The following is a 21,657-nucleotide window of genomic DNA, read 5'->3' on the forward strand; positions in this document are numbered from 1 at the left end:
CTCTGACAGTGACTCTGCCCTCCTTGTCACTGTTGCAGGGCCAAGCGGTATATTATGTATTGTGGTTGTGATGCCGTTTTTGTTTTTAAAGTCATTAAAAACAGTCTCTGCGGTAATGGCCATTGCTTCCTTGAATAAATTGCCATCTGTAAAAGACTTCTTGTGTTTAGCCAAAAGGTGACTTACATGAAATGATGCTTCAATAGCAGCCTTACTTTGAGCAGTATGTTTTTTGAAAAACGATTGCTGGGCCTTCAACCCAGATTTCAGTTCCTCCACTTTCCTGGCATGAATTGCTCTCTTTGGGGTGTAGGTGTCTTTAAATTCCTGGTGGTTGGCGTTGTGCTGCTGCTCCAGATTCCCTCTCTTAGTCAGTGCTTGTGTTTGATGGCACAACATACATACACACTTGTCTTTCACCAAGGTACATAGGAATTCTTCTTCCCATTCTAGATGGAATTTGTACATTTTCGCCGCGTTTTGTGGAGCCTCCGCCATGCTATCAGGATATCATGAGCGATTGCCGATTGCGTCGCCTCTGATCTGGGCCGACATTTATGTGCCGGGCGGCACCTAATTAATTAGCTGGTTTATTTCGGCTTTTTTCTTAAAGATGCGCTGTGTGTGTTCCGACTACCGCTGCACCCCTGCATTCTTCGCAGCAATGTATCGGTCCACGGCCCGGAGGACGGGGACACTGCCGTATATTGATGTTTGCGACAATCTGTACTCTTATCTAATCTAATTGGTCACTTTGATGCAGCACAAGCTATGCTGAAAACGCGGTACATGGCAGGGGAGCTACACACGAGCACACTGGGCAGAAAGAACAGAACTAAAACCCTGCAACCCGGAAACAATCTCTCTTTACAAACAGCTTTCAGTAGCGAAAGTATTGCTATATTACCATTATCCTAATTAGTATTATTTTTTTGAATGCTCACATTACAACAGTATTTGTGTATTTTTGATTTTTTTTGCGATCTACTGAGAAAGTCTCAAAGATTGACCGGTCAATCGCGATCGACGGGTTGGCGACCACTACCCTTGAATATGGTAGACTGAGAAGAGATTTGATAGAGGTATACAAAATTATGAGGGGTATAGATAGGGTAAACGCAAGCAGGCCTTTCCCACTGAAGTTGGGTGAGATTACATCTGGAGGTCATGGGTTAAGGGTGAATGTTGAAATGTTTAAAGGGAACCTTCTTCACTCAGAGGGTGGTGAGAGTGGAATGAGATGCCAACGCAAGTGGTGGATGAGTTGATTTCAACATTTAAGAGAAATTTGGATCGATACATGGATTGGAGGGGTAAGGTCCAGATGCAGATCAATGGGATTGGGCAGATTAATGATTCAGCATGGACTAGATGGGCTGAATGGCCTGTTTCTATGCTGTAGTGTTCTATGACTCTATGACCTCCAAGGTGGTAATATCCGGATTACTGCCAGTGCCACAAGCTAGTGAAGGTCAGAACAGGAAGGTAGCACAGATGAATGAGTGGCTGAGGAGATGGTGCAGGGGGCAGGTTTCAATTTCTTGGAACATTGAAACCTTTTCTGGGGAAGGGATGACCTGTACAGGTGGGATGGGTTGCACCTAAACTGGAGGAGAACCAACATCTTGGGAAGAAAGTTTGCTAATGCTATTGGGGAGGGTTTAAACTAGCTTTGCAGGGTGGTGGGAACATAGGAGAATAGGCAGTGGATGGAGTGACTGGCACACAAGTAGAGACAACTTGTAGGGAGTTTATGAGGAAGGATAAGATGATAGAGCAAAGATGCAGGTTTGAGATGTGTCTATTTTAATGCACGGAGTATCATAAGCAAGGTGGGTGAACTTAGAGCATGGATCAATACATGGAACTATGATGCTATGGCCATTATAGAGACTTGGATGGCTCTGGAACAGGAATGGCTGCTGAGTGTGCTGGGCTTAAGATGTTTCAAAAAGGACAGGGAGGGAGGCAAAAGAGGTGGGGGCTTGGCATTGCTAATCAAGGATAGTATCACGGCTGCAGAAAAGGAGGAAGTCATGGAGGGATTGTCTACTGAGTCATTGTGGGTGGAAGTCAGAAACAGGAAGGGGGCAATAACTCTACTGGGTGTTTATAGATGCTCAATAGTAACAGGGACACTGAGGAGCAGATTCTGGAACAGTGCAATAATAATAATAGGGTTGTTGTGATGGGGTGATTTTAACTTTCCTAATATTGACTGGCATCTCCTTAGAGCAAGGGGTTTAGATAGGATGGAGTTTGCTAGGTGTGTTCAGGAAGGTTTCCTGATGCAATATGTAGATAGGCCAACCAGAGAAGAGGCTGTATTTGATTGGTATTTGGAAATGAACCTGGTCAGGTGTCAGATCTTTCAGTGGGAGAGCATTTTGGGGGTAGTGATCATAACTCTTTCTCCTTTACCATAACTCTGGAGAGGATAGGAGCAGACAATTTAGGAAAATATTCAACTGGGGTAGGGGAAAATATGATGTTATTAGGCAGGAACTTGGGAACATAAAGTTGTAGCAGATGCTCTCAGGGAAATACATGGCAGAAATGTGGCAAATGTTCAGGAAATATTTACATGGCATTCTGCATAGGTATGTTCCATTGAGACAGGGAAAGGATGGTACTGTCAAAGAACCATGGTATAGAAGCAATATAGAAAATCTAGTTAAGAAGAAAAGCATATGAAAAGTTCAAGAAACTAGGTATCGTTAGAGCTCCAGAAAATTACAAGCGTGACAGGAAGGAGCTCAAGAATGAAATTAGGAGAGCCAGAAGGGGCCATGAGAAGGCCTTGGCGAGCAGGATTAAGGAAAACCACAAGGCATTCTAAAAGTATGTGAAGAACAAGTGGATGAGCCATGTGAGAATAGGACCAATCAGAAGCGATAGTGGAAAAATGTGCGTGGAACCGGAGGAGGTAACAGGGGTACTTAATGAATACTTTGATTCAGTATTCACCAGTGAAAAGGACTTTGACAATGATAGGGTTGAGTTAGTGGACTGAAATGCTTAAGTGTATAGACATGAAGAAAGAGGATGTGCTGGAGCTGTTAAAATGTATTAAGAAGATAAGTCATCAGGACTAGATGAGATATACCCCAGGTGAGTGAGGAGATTGCTGAGCCTCTGGTATCATCAATAAGGATGAGAGAAGTACCAGAGGACTGGAAGGTTGCAAATGTTGTTCAAGAAAGTGAGTAGAGATAATCCAGGAAATTATAGACCAGTGAGTCTTACTTCAGTGGTGGACAAGTTGTTGGAGAAGATCCCGAGAGGCAGGATTTATGAGCATTTGTAGAGACATAATCTGATTAGGGCTAGTCACCATGGCTTTGTCAAGGGCAGGTCAAGCCTTATGAGCCTGATTGAGGCAGAACCAATCCTGCCGAAGGGTTTCAGCCCAAAACATCAACTGTACTTTTTTCCATAGATGCTGCCTAACCTACTGAGTTCTTCCAGCATTTTGTGTATGTTACTTGGATTTCCAGCACTTGCAGACTTTCTCTTGTTTGGAACCCGATTTAATTATTTGAGGATGTAACAAAACACATTGAAGGTAAATCACTGATGTACTGTATATGGATTTTAGTAAGGCATTTGATAAGGTTCCCCATGTAAGGCTCATTCAGAAAGTAAGGCAGCATGGGATCCAAGGAGGCCATGCTTTATGTATCCAGAATTGGCTTACCCACAGAAGGCAAGAGGTGGCTGTAAATGGTTTGTATTCTGCATGGAGGCTGGTGACCAGTGGTGTTCTGCAGGGATCAGTTCTGGGATCCCTCCTCTTTGTGATTTTTATAAATGACCTGGATGATGAAGTGGGGGGGGGGGGGGTTGTAAGTTTGCTGATGATACAAAAGTTGGTGACGTTGTTATGTTCTGGAGGGTTGTCAGAAGTTACAGTGGGACATTGATAGCATGCAGAACTGGGCTGAGAAGTAGCAGATGGACTTCAATCCAGATAAGTGCGAACTGGTTCATTTTGGTAGGTCAAATAGATTGGTAGGTAGAATATAATATTAATGTTAAGACTCTTGGCAATGCGGAGTATCAGAGAGATCTTGGGGTGTGTGTCCATAAGACACTCAAAGCTGCTGCACAGGTTGACATTGTTGTTAAGAAGACATATGGTGTGTTGGTCTTCATCAACTGTGATATTTAGTTCCAGAGCCATGAGGTAATGTTACAGATATATAAGACCTTAGTTAGATCCCACTTGAAGTATTGTGTTCAGTTCCGGTCACCTCACTGCAGAAGAGATTTAGAAGGATGTTGCCTGGATTGGAGAGCGTGCCTTATGAGAATAGGTAGAGTGAACTTGGCCTTTTCTCCTTGGAGTGACAGAGGATGAGAGGTGACCTGATAGAGGTGTTTAAGATGATGAAAGGCATTGATTGTGTGGATAGCAGAGGCTTTATCAGGGCTGAAATGGACAATATGAGGGGGCATAGTTTTAAGGTGCTTGGAAGTAGGTACAGAGGGGATGTCAGGGATAAGCTTTCACACAGTGGTGGGTGTGTAGAATGCACTGCCAGTGATGGTGGTAGAGGTGGATACAATAGGGTCTTTTAACAGACTCTTAGGTAGGTACATGGAGCTGAGAAGAATAGAGGGCTAAGCAGTAGGGAAACTCTAGGCAGTTTCTAGAGTAGGTTATGTGGTCGACACAACATTGTGGGCCGAAGGCCCTGTAATGTGCTGTAGAATTCTGTGTTTTATAATATGATATGAGGAATGTACAAATTTAATAAAAGCACATAACTATGGGTGTCCAGTATTAAATCGCAGATGTAATATTAATATGAGACAAGAGACAGTAGGTGCTGTAATCTGGAGCAACATGCAAAAAGTTGGATGAAATCAGTGGGTTAAGCAGTATCTATGGAGGAAAAGTATCAGTTGATCTTTCAGGTTGAGACCCTTCACCTGGACTGAAAGATCGAAGGGAGAAAATGTTCAGGAAAGGAGTGGAGCAAAATCTGGCAGGCTGTAGGTAGAACAATTGAGGTGGAGGATGCAGGCATGAGGATGAATTTTTGATTGCCAGCACTGTTTCCCAGTATGTACAAGAATTTTTCTTTGCCCTGCAGAAGATGCAAGACACATATCCTGCTTACGTAAGAAATAGAAGCAGGAGTAGGCCAATTAGCCCAGTTGAGCCTGCTCCACCATTCAATATATCAGAGCTGATCTGGCCATGGACTCAGTTCGACCTACCTGGCTTTCCCCCAATAGCCCTTAATTCCACAGCCATGCAAAAATCTATGTAACTGTGTCTTAAATATGACATGATGAATAAACCTTTCTTGGGCTTCAAGCCGGGTACTGGTATCGATTATAACCAAAGTTTTGACGGCAAACTCTGCCATCTTTTTCAGGAATGATGCCTGGGCATGTTTAGTCCAGTGGTATTTGTACTCCTGTAGTCTGTCCCTCCTGATTGGTTAGTCCTCATAGCTCTCCCACCTTCTTTACAATCGAATTCCAGTTCTTACTTTGTTTGAGACCTTCACCTTGTTAAAATTATTTTCCTCTAGTTTTATTTCAATGGCTTCCTTTACCAGGCAGCTCCAAAAGCCATTGGCACGGCACAGTAGTTTTGACTTCGACAGACTAGACATGCCCAGGCATCATCCCTGAAGAAGATGCTGGAGTCTGTCATCGGAACGTTGGTTGTAATCTATACCTGTACCTGGCAGGAAGCCAAGAAGAGTTTATGTGTCGTAAATACATTTAATTAGGTAGCCTTACTCCATCTCTGGGTATTCAGTTCCATAGATTTGTTACTCTGAGAAAAGCAGTTTCTCCTCATCTCCATCCTAAATCTGTTGGGTTCTGATGTTTTAATGCAAGGTTTTTGCAGAAGTCAGAAAAGAGGCACAAAACCTGTTGCTGCATAAATTTTAAGCATTAGTAGAACAAAGAGTGAGCTGAAAATAAACAGTGATAGAGGTCTACTACTTGAAGAGAGGGATCTAAGATGGCAGTGCCTCATGGTGCAGCTCTTTTTATACCACATGGAAAAGGACATTTCCATTCAGATTCATAGATCAGTTAACCAATGGGAAAGCTACTATTCAAATAATGCAGCAGTAAGAGAAGCTGCCAGAACTTTCCAGAACTTTACTAATATAGCCACTGAATATGCATATACATATAGTAGTCAGTAGGAAACATTGTAAGCAGTTACTTGTATATAAGTAATTATATAAAATACAAGCAGATAATTAATTGTTAAGCTGCAAAGTAAGTAACAATTAAACAGTCTAATCTAAGCAGTAAACAGTTGGATCCAATAACTGCTATCTGGGAAAAGCAGCTTCTTCCGATCTCCATCCTAAATCTGTTTGCCTAAATCTTGAGGCTGTGGGCCCCAAATCTAATCTCATTTACCAATGGAAACAAGTTTCCAACCCCCATCTTATTTATCCCTTCAATAATTTTATACATTTCTATGAAATCTCCTCTCCTTTTGAATTCCAGCAAGAGCTTAGTCTACAAATTATAATATTTTGTTCCAGCTGAACTAGAGAAAAATCTTGAAGGCATGGTGCTACCTTCAACAATTTTGTTGCCAAGCTGGACTACCAACATCTTCAACTTTGTCAGTAAGCAAGATGTATAAAAAGGAGAACAAGTATAGCAGAAGTGGTCATTTTGTGAGGTGGTACAAGGTCAAAGTGCTCTATTGATGAAGTCAATTTGGTGAGGAGGGCAATTCGTGATCAGACAAATTTTGTTATAAGTAGGGTCAGAATATAAAGAGTATGGAAGTAAGGGCAAAGGTTACCCTTACAAAAATTGGGAGATCAGGGATATTGAATGTTCTTGCTGACTATACATGCTGGAAAAGATGTCCAGCTACATCTTTTCTCTGACCACAGAGTAACTGGACTTGGTGTGGACCATAGAAGATACAGAAAATGACATAAATAGTATATTTAGCAACTTGGTCATATCAGAGATACAGAAATAAAAGAGATGGGTGACCAGAAGGCTGGTAACTGCAGGTAGTGCAAGAGTCAACTGTTGTCACTCTACTCTCAAACAGATATGTTATTCTGGATACTGTTGGAGGATGACCTCTGAGAGGAAAATGGCAGCATCAGTCAAATTTGTGTCATTACATTTGGCTCTGATGATCAGGAGCGGAGGGAAACATCTAGACAAGCATGGGGGAATTTATCAGAGAGGTGAAAAGACAAGAATTCCTGTGACCAAGAGCAAGATTCTGGATTTACCTGTTGCTTTCCTCCTGCAAGGGAGAAGGATGCACCACAGTTGACACCAACTCCATCAAGACTTGTGTGGAAGAGTGTGCGCCTCGGAAAACATACCAGACATACCCAAACCAAAAGCAATGGATGAACCAGGAGATTCGTAGTCATCTGGGGGCAAGATAAATGGCATTCAACAGTTTGTCAACTTCAAAAGCTTTGACTCCAACTTCGATCCTGCCCTCAAAATTTACCTGGTCCATTTCAGACACATTCCTCCCTTTCTGAATCTCTCTGTCTCTAACTCTGAAGGCAGTTTATCAACTGATATCTTTTATAAACCCACTGATTCTCACAGCTATCTGGACTATATCTCTTCCCACCTTGTCACTTGTGAAAATGTCATCCCCTTCTTTCAAATCCTACATATCCACTGCATCTACTCTTGGGATGAGGCTTTTCATTCTAGAACTAATGAGACGTCCTCTTTCTTCAAAGAAAGGAGTTTTCCTTCCTCCACCATCAATACTGCCCTCAACTGCATCTCTTCCTTTCTGTACACGCCTGCCCTCACCCCATCCTCCTGCCACCCCACCAGGGATAGGGTTTCTCTTGTCCTCACCTACCACCCCACCAGCCTTTGCATACCGCACATAATTCTCTGCAACTTCTGCCATCTCCAACAGGATCCCACCACCAAGCACATCTTTCGGTATCTCCAACTTTCTGCTTTCTGCAGGGATCACTCCCTATGTGACTCCCTTATCCATTCATCCCTCCCCACTGATTTTCTACCTGGCACTTATCCTGGCAAGCAGAAAAGAGCCACGCCTGCCCCTACACCTCCTCCCTCATTACCACTCAGGACCCCAGACAGTCCTTCCAGGTGAGGCAACAGTTCACCTGTGAGTCAGTTGGGGTCATCTACTGTATCCGGTGCTCCTGGTGTGGCCTCCTACATGTCAGTGAGACCTGATGTAGATTGGGGAACTATTTCACAAAGCACCTATACTCCATCTGCTGGAAAATGCAACATCTCACGGTGGCCACGCATTTTAATTCTACTTCCCATTCCGACATGTCAGTTCATAGCCTCTTCTACTGCCGTGATGAGGCCACACTCAAGTTGGAGGAGAAGCACCTTACATTCTGTTTGGCTTGCCTCCACCCGATAGTATGAACATCAATATCTCGAATTTATAGTAATCGCCCAACTCCCTTTCCTTCCCCATTCCCGTTTTCCCCCTCTCACTGTATCTCCTTACCTGTCCATCATCTCCCTCAGGTGCATCTCCCTGTTCCCTTTCTTCCATGGGTTTCTCTGTCCTCCCCTATCAGATTCACCCTTCTCCAGCCTTTTATTTCTGTCACCAATCAACTTTCCAGCTCTGTACTTCACCCCTTCCCCTCTCCTGGTTTCACCTATCACCTGCCAGCTTGTACTTCCTCCTTCCTCCCACCACTTTCTTACTCTGACTTCTCATCTCTTTTTTCCCAGTCCTAATAAAGGGTCTCGGCCCAAAATGTTGACTGTTTACTCTTTTCCACAGATGCTGCCTGGCACTAGCCACTAGAATACTACCGCACAGTACAGGCCCTTCAGCCCTTGATGTTGTGCTGACCCATATATTCCTTTTTAAAAAAAGTACTAAACCCACACTACCCCGTAACCCTCTATTTTTCTTTCATCCATATGCCTGTCCAAGAGGCTCTTAAATACCCCTAATGTTTTAGCCTCCACCACCATCCCTGGCAAGTCATTCCAGGCACCCACAACCCTCTGTGTTTATATATAAAAAAAACAACAACTTACCCCTGATGTCTCCTCTAAACTTTCCTCCCTTAACTTTGTACATATGCCCTCTGGTGTTTTCTATTCATGCTCTGGGAAACAGATACTGGCTATCCACCCTATCTATGCCTCTCATAATCTTGTAGACCTCTACCAAGTCCCCTCTCATCCCTCTATGCTCCAAAGAGAAAAGTCCCAGCTCTGCTAACCTTGCTTCAGAAGACTTGTTTTCCAATCCAGGCAACATCCTGGTGAATCGCCTTTGCACCCCCTCCAGAGCTTCCACATCCTTCCTATAATGAGGTGACAAGAACTGAGCACAATACTATAAGTGTGGTCTCACCAGAGATTTGTAGAGTTGCAACATGATCTCTCTACTCTTGAACTCAATCCCCCTATTAATGAAGCGTAGCATCCCATAGGCCTTCTTAACTATCCTATCAACCTGTGCAGCAACCTCGAGGGATGTATGGATTTGAAACCCTCTTTTCATCCACACTCTTAAGTAACCGACCATTAACCCTGTACTCAGCCTTCTAGTTTGTCCTTCCAAAATGCATCACCTCACACTTATCCGGATTGAACTCCATCTGCCACTTTTCTGCCCAACTCTGCATCCTGTCTATATCCTCTTGTAACCATCGACAACCTACAGCTCCATCCACAACTCTTCCAATCTTCGTGTCATTCGCAAACTTACCCATCCTTCTGCCTCTTCATCCAGGTCATTTATAAAAAATCACAAGGAGCAGGGGTCCGAGGACAGATCCTTGTGGCACTCCGCTAGTCACCGACCTCCAGGCAGAATACGTTCCTTCCACTACTACCCTCTGCTTTCTTCCTGTAAGCCAATTTTTTGTCCAAACAGCCAAGGTTCCACTGAACCCATGCCTCATGACTTTTTGGATGAGTCTCTCATGGGATACCTTGTCAAATGCCTTGCTAAAATCCATGTAGACCACATCTACCGCACTATCCTCATCAATTTCTTTTGTTACCTCTTCAAAAAACTCAAATAGGCTCATGAGGCACAACCTTCCCTTCACAAAACCATGTTGTCTATCCTTGAGTAGACTATACTTCTCCAAATGCTCATAGTTCCCATCCTTAAGAATCCTTTCCAATAGTTTGCAGACCACTGACGTAAGACTCACCAGTCTATAGTTCCCAGGATTCTCCCTATTACCTTTTTTAAACAACGGAACTATATTTGCCATTCTTCAATCCTCCAGCACCTCCCCTGCAGCCAAAGATAATAGCTACTGCTCTAGCGATCTCTTCTCTCACTTCCCACAGCAACCTGGGGTATATCACGTCCGGCCCTGGGGACTTATCAATCTTGATGTTTTTAAGAAGATCTAACACTTCTTCCATAATCTCCGCATTGTCCAGCACACAGGCCTGATCTATTTCGACCTCACCCTGATCAAGGTCCTTTTCACTTGTGAATACTGAAGCAATGTATTCATTTAGGACCTCCCCAACCTCCTCCGCCTCCAGGCACATGTTGCCTTCTTTATCCTTTAGTGGCCCCACCTTCATTCTTGTCATCCTTCTGTTCTTCACGTACGCATAGAATGCCTTGGGGTTCTCCTTAATCCTACATGCCAAGACCTTCTCATGCCCCCTTCGAGCTCTCTTAAGTCCTTTTTTAAGCTCCTTCCTGGCTACCCTATATTTCTCATGAGCCCTTCCTGCTTCCTGCTGCTTACATCTAACATATGCTTCCTTCTTCCTCTTGACAAGTTGCCTCACGTGTTTTGTCAGCCATGGTTCCCTTTTCCTACTATTTTTCCTTGTCTCAGTGGGACAAACTTATCCTGAACCCAGCACAAGTGGTCCCCAAACTTCCTCCACGTTACTTCCATGCTTTCACCCTTGAACAATTGTTTCCAGTTCACTGTCGCTAGTTCCTGCCTCATCCCTTCATAGTTAGCCCTTCCCCAGTTAAGCACTTTCCCATTTTGTCTGTTTTTGTCCTTTCCCATAGCTGTGCTGAAGCTAAGGGAGTTGTGGTCATTCTCACCAAAATGCTCCCCCACCAAGAGGTCTGCCACCTGACCAGGTTTATTACCCAGAACTAGATCCAGTATGGCCTCTCCTCTTGTCGGCTGATCCGCATACTGTGTCAGGAATCCTTCTTGAATACACCTGACAAATTCAGCCCCATCTATCCCCCTTGCAGTCAGGAGGCGCCAGTCAAGATGAGGGAAGTTGAAATCACCCATCACTACAACCCCGTATTTCTTGCACCATTCTAAAATCTGCCTGCTTATCCGCTCCTCGGTGTCCCGAGGGCTATTTGGGGGCCTATAGACTACTCCCAGCACAATGATTGAACCCTTCCTATTTCTGGCTTCCACCCACGCTACACAGCTGACACTCCCTCTGTAGTCTTCCCTTCCTATAGCCGTGATACTATCCCTGACCAGTAATGCTACTCCTCCCCCCTTTTCTACCTCCCATCCTATTCCTTTTAAAGCACCTAAACCCCGGTACCTGCATCAGCCGGTACCTGCATCATCCTGCCCTTCCTCCAGCCAAGTTTCAGTAACGGCCACAACATCGTAGTTACATGTACTGATCCATGTTCTAAGTTCATCCCCTTTATTCCTAATACTCCTAGCTTTGAATTAGACACATTTCAACTGGCTACATTTATGTTTTGTCCCCTGCCTGTCCTTCCTCACCAACTCAGAACACATAGCATCATGCCCTTGTCATTCTACTCTAATCTCTGCACTCACATCCTGATTCCCACCCCCTGCCAAACTAATTTAGCAGTCCAGACTGCTGAATTCTTCCAGCATTTTATGTGTGTTCAAGAGTGGAGATCCAGAACTATATAAGAAGTCCACAAACAATTGACAAAACAATTCCGATTGAGGTGAGAGATGGAATCAACTGCACATCAGCTCTGGCAGCATTTGCAGTTCATGATGTTTTACAAAAAGAAATCTAACATCATGTATAGCTGTGATGTTTCACTCCCAGATGAGCTCAAAGCTTTTTATGTATGCTTTGAAAGGGAGAATAAAATTACACCTGTGCAAATCCCTGCAGCATCTGGTGACCCCACGATCTCAGAGGCTGACAATGGAATATATTTCAAGAGGGTGAACCCTCGCAGGGCAACAGGTCCTAATGGTGCACTTGGTAGGGCTGTGAAAACCTGTGCCAGCTACCTGGTAGGAGAATTCAAGGACTTCTTCAATATTTCACTGCACAGAAGTTTCCACCTGCTACAAAAAGGAAACAGTTAAGTCCCAAGAAGAGTAGACTGAGCTGCCTCAATGATTATCACACGGAGGCACTCACATCTACTGTGATGAAGCTTTCAGAGGTTGGTCACGGCCAGAATGAAATCCTGCCTCAGCAAGGACCTGGGTATACACAATAGGTCTACAGTTGATGCAATCTCACTGGCTCTCCACTCAACCTTGGTTCACCTGGACAATGGTAATACCCATATCAAGCTGCTGTTTATTGACTAAAGCTCAGTGTTCAACACAACCATGCACTCAGTTCGAGTCAACAAGCTCCAAAACCTGGGCTTCTCTACCTCTCTCTACAACTGGACCCTTGACTTCCTCACAGTGTGACCACAGTCTCTGCTGATCAAACATCTCTTCCTCACTAACAATCAACACTAGGACTCCTGAAGGATGCATACTTAGCCCACTGCTGCACTTTCTCTATGCCCATGACTACATGGGTAGGCACAGCTCAAATGCCACCTATAAATTTGCTGACAATGCAACAAATGTTGGCTGAATTTCATATTGTGATGAGAAGGTGTACAGAAGCAGGGCAGATCAAATTGTTGAGTGATGTTGCAGCCACAAACTTGCACTCAGCATCAGTAAGACCAGGAAATTGATTGTGGAATTCAGGAAGGGAAATTGAGGGAATACACACTAGTCCTCATCCAGGGATCAGAAATGGAAAGAGTAAGCAGATTTAAATCTCGGGGTGTTAACATCTCAAAGATTCTATCCTGAGCCCAACATATTGATACAACTACAAAGCAGACATGACAGTGGCTATATTTTGTTAGGCGTTTCAGGAGATCAGCAGTGCAATCAAGGCAAAAAGTACCAAATACTGGGCTTAAGGAGTTATACTTAAATGCACGCAGCATAAGGAATAAGGTGGATTATCTTGTCGTACAGCTACAGATTGGCAGGTATGATATTGTGGCGTGATGTTGATATGATATTGAGATGTGGCTAAAGGATACATGTCTCTGGGAGCTGAACATCCAAGGATACACGGTGTATCGGAAGGATAGGCAGGTAGGCAGAGGGGGTGGCGTGGCTTTATTGGTAGGAAGTTATATCAAAACATTAGTAAGAGGTGACATAGGATCGGAAGGTGCAGAAGCTTTATGGGTTGAGCTAAGAAACCACAGGGGTAAAAGGACCCTGATGGCAGTTATATACAGGCCTCCAAACAGCTGCACTGATGTGGACTACAAATTACAACAGGAAATAGAAAAGGCTTGTCAGAAGGGCAATGTTATGATAATTGTGGGGGATTTTAACATGTGAGTGGATTGGGAAAATCAGGTCGGCACTGGATCTCAGGAGAAAATTTGTAGAATGTCTGCGAGATGGCTTTTTAGAACAGCTTGTTGTCGAGCCCACTAGGGGATCGACTGTACTGGATTGGGTATTGTGTAATGAACCGGAGGTGATTAGAGAGATTGAGGTGAAGGAACCCTTAGGAGACAGTGATCATAACATGATTGAGTTCACTGTGAAATTTGAAAAAGAGAAGCTGAAATCCGATGTGCCGGTAATTCAGTGGTGGCATGAGAGAGAAACTGGCCAAAGTTGACTGGAAAGGAACACTAGTGGGAAGGACGGTAGAGCAGCAGTGGCTGGAGTTTATGCAAGAAGTGAGGAAGGTGCAAGACAGATATATTCCAAAAAAGAAGAAATTTTCGAATGGAAAAAGGATGCAACCATGGCTGACAAGAGAAGTCAAAGCCAAAATTAAAGCAAAGGAGAGGGCATACAAGGAAGCAAAAATTAGTGGGAAGACCGAGGATTGGGAAGTTTTTAAAACCTGACAAAAAGAAACTAAGAAGGCCATTAAGAGGGAAAAGATGAACTATGAAAGGAAGCTAGCAAATAATATCAAAGAGGATACTAAAGGCTTTTTCAAGTATATAAAGAGTAAAAGACAGGTGAGAGTAGATATAAGACCGATAGAAAATGATGCTGGTGAAATTGTAATGGGAGATAAGGAGATGGTGGAGGAACTGAACAAGTATTTTGCATCAGTCTTCACTGAGGAACTATCAGTAGCATACCGGACACTCAAGGGTGGCAGGGAAGAGAAGTGTGCACGGTCGCAATTATGACAGAGAAATTACTCAGGAAGCTGAATAGTCTAAGGGTAGATAAATCTCCAGGACCAGATGGAATGCACCCTCGTGTTCTGAAGGAAGTAGCTGTGGAGATTGAGGAGGCATTAGCAATGATCTTTCAAAAGTTGATAGATTCTGGCATGGGAAGAGGGCTGGAAGATTGCAAATGACACTCCGCTAATTAAGAAGAGGGCAAGGAAGCAAAAATGAAATTATAGACCTGTTAGTTTGACATCGGTGATTGGGAAGTTGTTGGAGTCGATTGTCAACAATGAGGTTACAGAGTACCTGGAGGCATATGACAAGATAGGCAGAACTCAGCATGGTTTCCTTAAAGGAAAATACTGCCTGACAAACCTATTACAATTTTTTGAGGAAATTACCAGTAAGCTAGATAAGGGAGATGCAGTGGATGTTGTATATTTAGATTTTCAGAAGGCCTTTGACAAGGTGCATAGGGTGTTGGCTGGTTGGCAGGAAACAGAGTGAGAATAAAGGGAAACTATTCAGGTTGGCTGCCAGTTACCAGTGGTGTTCCACAGGGGTCCGTGTTTGGGTCGCTTCTTTTTACGTTGTACACCAACGATTTGGATTATGGAATAGATGGCTTTGTGGCTAAGTTTGCTGATGATACAAAGATAGGTGGAGGGGCCGGTAGTGCTGAGGAAACAGTCTGCAGAGGGACTTGGATAGATTGGAAGAATGGGCAAAGAAGTGGCAAATGAAATACAATGTTGGAAAGTATATGGTTATGTTAAGCTGGAGTTTCAAAAGGACCATGAATCTGCACACTATTGAAAATCTAATAAATGATGACAATGACACAGGACACCTTGCCTGACAAACTTATTGTGATTCTTTGAGGAAATAACAAGCATAAGAGACAGAGGGGAATTGGAGGATGTTGTGTACTTGGATTTTCAGAAGGCCTTTAACAAGGTCCCATACACGAGGCTGCCTGGTAAAATGAGAGCCCATGGTATCATAGGAAAGATAGAAGCATGGATGGAACATTGGGTGATTGGCAGGAGACAAAGAAAGGGAATAAAGGGAGCATTTTCTGATTGGCTGCCAGTGACTAGTGGTGTTCAGCAGGAGTCATTGTTGAGACCTCTCCTTTTGACTTTGTATTTCAGTGATATGGATGACAGAATTGTCGCCTTTGTGGCTAAATTTGCAGATGATACAAAGATAGGTGGAGGGACGGATAGTTAAGAGGAAGCAGAGAGGCTGCAGAAGGTCTCAGACAGAATAGGAGAATGGACAAATAGGAGGCAAATGGAATACAGTGTTGGGAAGTGTATGGTCATGAACTTTAGTAAAAAGAACAAAACCATACACTATTTTCTAAATGGGGAGAAAATTCAAAATTCCAAGGTGCAAAGAGACTTGGGAGTCCTCGCAACACACATCAAAGTTGCTGGTGAACGCAGCAGGCCAGGCAGCATCTCTAGGAAGAGGTACAGTCATGTTTCAGGCCGAGACCCTTCGTCAGGACTAACTGAAGAAAGAGGTAGTAAGAGATTTGAGAGGGGGAAGGGGAGATCCAAAATGATAGGAGAAGACAGGAGGGGGAGGGATGGAGCCAAGAGCTGGACAGATGATTGGCAAAAGGGATATGAGAGGATCATGGGACAGGAGGCCCAGGGAGAAGGAAAAGGGGGAGGGGGGGGAAACCAAGAGGATGGGCAAGGGGTATAGTCAGAGGGACAGAGGGAGAAAAAGAGTGAGGGAAGGAATGTGTGTATATAAATAAATAATGGATGGGGTACGAGGGGGAGGTGGGGCTTTAGCGGAAGTTAGAGAAGTCAATGTTCATGCCATCAGGCTGGAGGCTACCCAGACGGAATATAAGGTGTTGTTCCTCCAACCTGAGTGTGGCTTCATCTTTACAGTAGAGGAGGTCGTGGATAGACATGTCAGAATGGGAATGGGATGTGGAATTAAAATGTGTGGCCACTAGGAGATCCTGCTTTGACTTCCCTAACTTTTGCTAATGCCCCACCTCCCCCTCGTACCCCATCCGTTATTTATTTATATACACACATTCTTTCTCTCACTCTCCTTTTTCTCCCTCTGTCCCTCTGACTATACCCCTTGCCCACCCTCTGGGTTTTTCCCCCCCTCCCCCTTTTCCTTCTCCCTGGGCCTCCTGTCCCATGATCCTCTCCTATCCCTTTTGCCAATCACCTGTCCAGCTCTTGGCTCCGTCCCTCCCCCTCCTGTCTTCTCCTATCATTTTGGATCTCCCACTCCCCCTCCTACTTTCAAATCTCTTACTAGCTCTTCCTTCAGTTAGTCCTGACGAAGGGTCTCGGCCTGAAACATCGACTGTACCTCTTCCTTTGAGATGCTGCCTGGCCTGCTGCATTCACCAGCAACTTTGATGTGTGTTGCTTGAATTTCCAGCATCTGCAGAATTCCTCGTGTTGGGAGTCCTCGTGCAGGATTCTCTAAAGGTTAACTTGTGGGTTGATTTGGTGGTGAGGAAGGCAAATGCAATGTTAGCACTCATTACTAGAGAACTAAAAACAAGGATGTAATGCTGAGGCTTTATAAGGCACTGGTGATACCTCACTTGGAGTATTGTGAGCAGTTTTGGACCTTTAAGATGTGCTGACATTGGAGACGGTTCAAAGGAGGTGCACGAAAATTATTCCAGGAATGAAAGATTTACCACATGAGGAGCATTAGGTGGTTCAGGACCTGTACTCACTGGAATTTAGAAGAATGAGAGGGATCTCATCCAAAACAACAGGAATTCTGCAGATGCTGGAAACTCAAGCAACACACATCAAAGTTGCTGGTGAACGCAGCAGGCCAAGCAGCATCTATAGGAAGAGGCGCAATCGACGTTTCAGGCCGAGACGACTGCGCCTCTTCCTATAGATGCTGCCTGGCCTGCTGCGTTCACCAGCAACTTTGATGTGTGTTGCTGGGATCTCATTCAAACTCATTTAAGTTGAAAGGCCTAGATAGAGTGGTTGTGGAGAGGATTTTCCTATAGTGGGGGATTCTAGGACCAGAGGGCACAAATGCAGAATAGAAGGATGTTTATTTAGAATGGAGATGAGGAGGAATTCCTTTAGCCAGAAAGTGGTGAATCTGTGGAATTCATTGCCACAGGTGGCTGTGGAGGGCAGGTCATTGGGTGTATTTAAAGCAAAATTTGATAGATTCTTGATAAGTCTGGATGTGAAAGATTATGGGAAGAAGGCAGAAGAATGGGTTTGAGAGGGAAATGGATTAGCCATGATCAAGTGGTGGAAAAGAATCGATGGGCTAAATGGTCTAGTTCCGCTCTTATTTCTTAAGGTCTTATATCAGGAACCAGAGGCTATCTAGGGATGAAGTGGGTCCCCTAAGGGATCAATGGGGAAACCTATATGCAAGTCCAGGGGATGTGGACATTGAGAATGGCATGGAAGATAGCAACTTTAGGTGTCCATACATAGATAGCCTGAAGCATGTCAATATTAAGGGAGCGGTACGGGCATCATAATGTGCACAAGAGTTGCTAAATCCCGAGGGCTGTATGATATCTACTCCCAGCTGCCGCGGGAAACAGGGGAGGTGACTTCTGGACCCTGATGGAGATCTGTGCAGAAATTATTGGAGAAAATTCTAAGGGAAAAGATTTATGTAGATATGGAAAGAGAATAGGTGATCAGGGATGCTTAGCATGGTTTTGTTCAGGAGAAATCATGTTTCAATAATTTGATTGAGTTATTTGAGGAAATAACTAAGATGACTGATGCAAGCAAGGAAGTTAACATTGAACATCAGAAAGGTATTTGAAAGCTCTCAGATCGTAGGCTTCCACAGAAGCTTAAGGCACAGAGTATGCAAGATGAGCAGGTTAATTGGATGCGGAATTGATGTGGTGATAGAAAGCAGGTCATGGGCTTAATGTGAGAGGAAGGATAATTTAAAGGAGATATGGGGAAACAGCTTTGAAAGAAGTGATTGATATCTGGAATTTGTTGCCAATCACTGCACTTAAGAGAATTTAGTATAGGACAGGAATTGAAGGCATACTGGGCAGAAAGCTCTAAATGGACTTGCTGGCCAAAGGGCTTTTTTCTGTGCTGTACAAAAGTTTTCAATAACCCTGTTGGTAGCCAGAAACAAAGCATTTTGCTGTTATCTGGGATTTCCTGGAAAATTACCCCATAAGCACCAAAAATAAAATTCTTGCTCATTATTTTCTCCGCAAATTGCCAGAAAAGCAAATTACTCATAGGACAATTATAATTGCAAATCTAAATGTATTTTTCTTCAGCCAAATACACTTAAAGATATGCATAGAAACTGTGTGATGGATGGGGAAGGCCAGAATAAAGCTGAGAAAGAGAAATTGAGCAAGTAGAAGATTACATTGAGGAAAGGAAAACGTAGTAGTAGTTTCTACCTGCTGAGTGAGATTCCACAATTTTAATTTCCATGCAAGGCCAAGTTTCATCTTTGGATAATAAATCACATTATTAATAGGGTCTTGCTAATTTAAGTACTAACACAATATATTTGCAGCGTGATTTGTTCATTTATGGCACTAATCTAGCAATTTCTTGACATTCTGGGGAATTTGTCAACAGACATTCACATTGGCATGATTAACTGCAGACCAGCACAAATCGTCCAGCGAATTGTACTGACTAAGAGGGTAGATGTATCGTTTTGTTGCCACTAATTGCTCAGACTGAAAATTTTAATCACAAGTTCCTGTACTTGGTAATCTTTGGGTTTAACTTGCATCTGACAATCAGTATCACATTCTCAGAGATGGACCGTTAAATAATTCCTTACACCTTGTTGCTACAAATTTACATTAACTTTCTATTAATCACAGAGATACAATTTTAGAGAAGCAAGCAGTGGATGAATTTAAATTGTTTCTGTCCACTGCTGTTGTTGCTTCCATAGCATTACACAGGATGCTCATTTAAATGTCAATAACAATTCCACACCAATACCCCTAGTTGATAAAATAACCTCCACTAAATTCTGTTCCTGCTGTAGTTCGATAACCAATACTTCCATAGCATATTATGCAGTTGGATAATTGACTCACCCTTGAGTGTCTGCTTCAGACAAAGATCAGCTTCAAGGTTTTCTCCTTATAGATGTGGAAAGTTTGCCTGAATCTACCCCTGAATATAATATTTTTTTAAAATTCTGAATTCATATATCATTCATTAAGAATATTCGTATTTCAATAAATGTTTGATATCATCACGTACTTTTCTAGTAGCAAGACTATGTAAAATCTTTTACAAATCGCACTAATTGCCTCCCGAATAACTTCATGCCCCTTTGTACATTCCAATAAAACATTCTTGCCCTCCAGGATTCTCTCTGAAGTAGCCAACTGAGAGTCTTTAGCCTGAATCTGTAATTTACACAAAAAAAATGTTTTGGCATTACAGAAGCAACACAACATAGTTTCATGCTAATGAGTGTGCTAAGAAGCTTTTCGAACCATGAATGTTTTAGTTGCATTAATAATCAGTTTAGATGGAATTAGGTTTAGGTTGAAATGTAATTGGTCATCTTATATTTTTGTAGCTGTACATGCAATAGGTTTCAATAGGTATATTTAATGTCAGAGAAAGGTATGCAATATACATCTGAAATTCTTTCTCTTTGCAATAATCCACGAAAACAATGGAGTACCCCAATGAATGAATAACAGTTAAATGGTAGAACCCCAAAGCCCCCCCAACTCCCCCTCCCACGCACAAGCAGCAGCAAGACAATAACTCCCTCCTCCCCACCAGCAAAAAAGCATCAATGCCCCAACGAAGCACTCAAGCGTGCAGCAAAGCATTAATGAAGACACGGACGTGCATCACCCCAAGGACTACTCATTCAGCCAGTACTCAATATACCACAGGTGCTCTCTGTCTCCCTAATAGGGGAAAAAAGAGGCATCCCCGTTTCACAGTGAGAAGGAAGACATAACAAAACAACTTGCTGATTTATGGTGTTAAAAGTCTGTTGGGTCGCTTTTTGCGAGCTCTGTGCCTCTGGGCACACGGACAACAGCAAGCCCGCTGCTTCCCATCTTCCTTGTTCTCCCACAATGCACCAGTTGGCAGCACCAGCCTTGAATCAGCCCGCCTCCAGAGCCATGAAAATCCAGCACCCTGAAGGTGTGCATAATACTTTTTATGGGCACTGTATTCATCTATTCTCTCCTCATTGTCCCTTTAGTTGCCTTCTGCTGGTCTTAAAAAGTTTCCCAATCCTCTGAACATCCCATTAATTTTCAGTATATTAAATAGTCTTTCTTATTGCTTTTATGCTGTCTTTTTCAGCCACGCTTGCGTCATCATCCCTTTAGAATACTTCATCTTTGGGATGTGTCTATTCTGCGCCTACTGATTTGCTCCTAGAAACTCCAGCCATGCTGTTGTTGTCCTGCTGGAGTCCCATTCCAGTCAACTTTAACCAGCTACTCTCTCATGCCTCTGCAATTCCCTTTACTCCACTGACTTCAGCTTCTTCTTCTCAAACTGCAATGTGAATTCTATCATATTATGATCACTGTTTCCTAAAGGTTCTTTTTCCTTACACTCTTTAATCAAATTCAGTTCATTACACAACATCCAATCCAAAATTACCTTTTCCCTGAGGGGTTCAACCATAAGCTGCTCTAAAAAGCCATCTCATAGGCATTCTATAAACTCCCTCTCTTGGGATCTAGCACTGATCTGAATTTTCCCAAGCTCCCTGCATATTGAAATCTTCCATGACCATCATAACAGTGCCCATTTTACATGCCTTTTCTAACTTCTGTTGTATTTTGTACCCAACGTTGTGGCTACTGTTCGGAGCCCTGTGTATAAAACTCCCATCAAGGTCTTTTTACCCTTGCAGTTTCTTAACTCTACCCTCAACAATTATACATCTTCCAATCCTATGTTACCTCTTTCTTAGGATTTTATTTCTTTTCTTTACCACAGATCCATCACACCCTGTCCTCCTACCTGCCTATCCTTGGATGTTAAGCTCCCAACTACGATCGTCTTTCAGCCACAACTCAGTGATGCCCACAACATCAATCCTGTCAATCTCTAACTGTACTACAAGATCATCTATCATATTTCATATACTGCATCCATTCAAATATAACACCTGTATTCATCACCATTTACGAATTTGTCCCCATGTTACACTTCTGCCCTATCTTCCTCCTGTCCTTCTTCAGTTTCACTGCACACTCCATCTCCTTGTTTACCAACTGTCCCATCCTCACCCCTCTC

Source organism: Mobula hypostoma, chromosome 1 (genome assembly GCF_963921235.1).
Source record: "Mobula hypostoma chromosome 1, sMobHyp1.1, whole genome shotgun sequence".
Lineage (NCBI taxonomy): Eukaryota > Metazoa > Chordata > Chondrichthyes > Myliobatiformes > Myliobatidae > Mobula > Mobula hypostoma.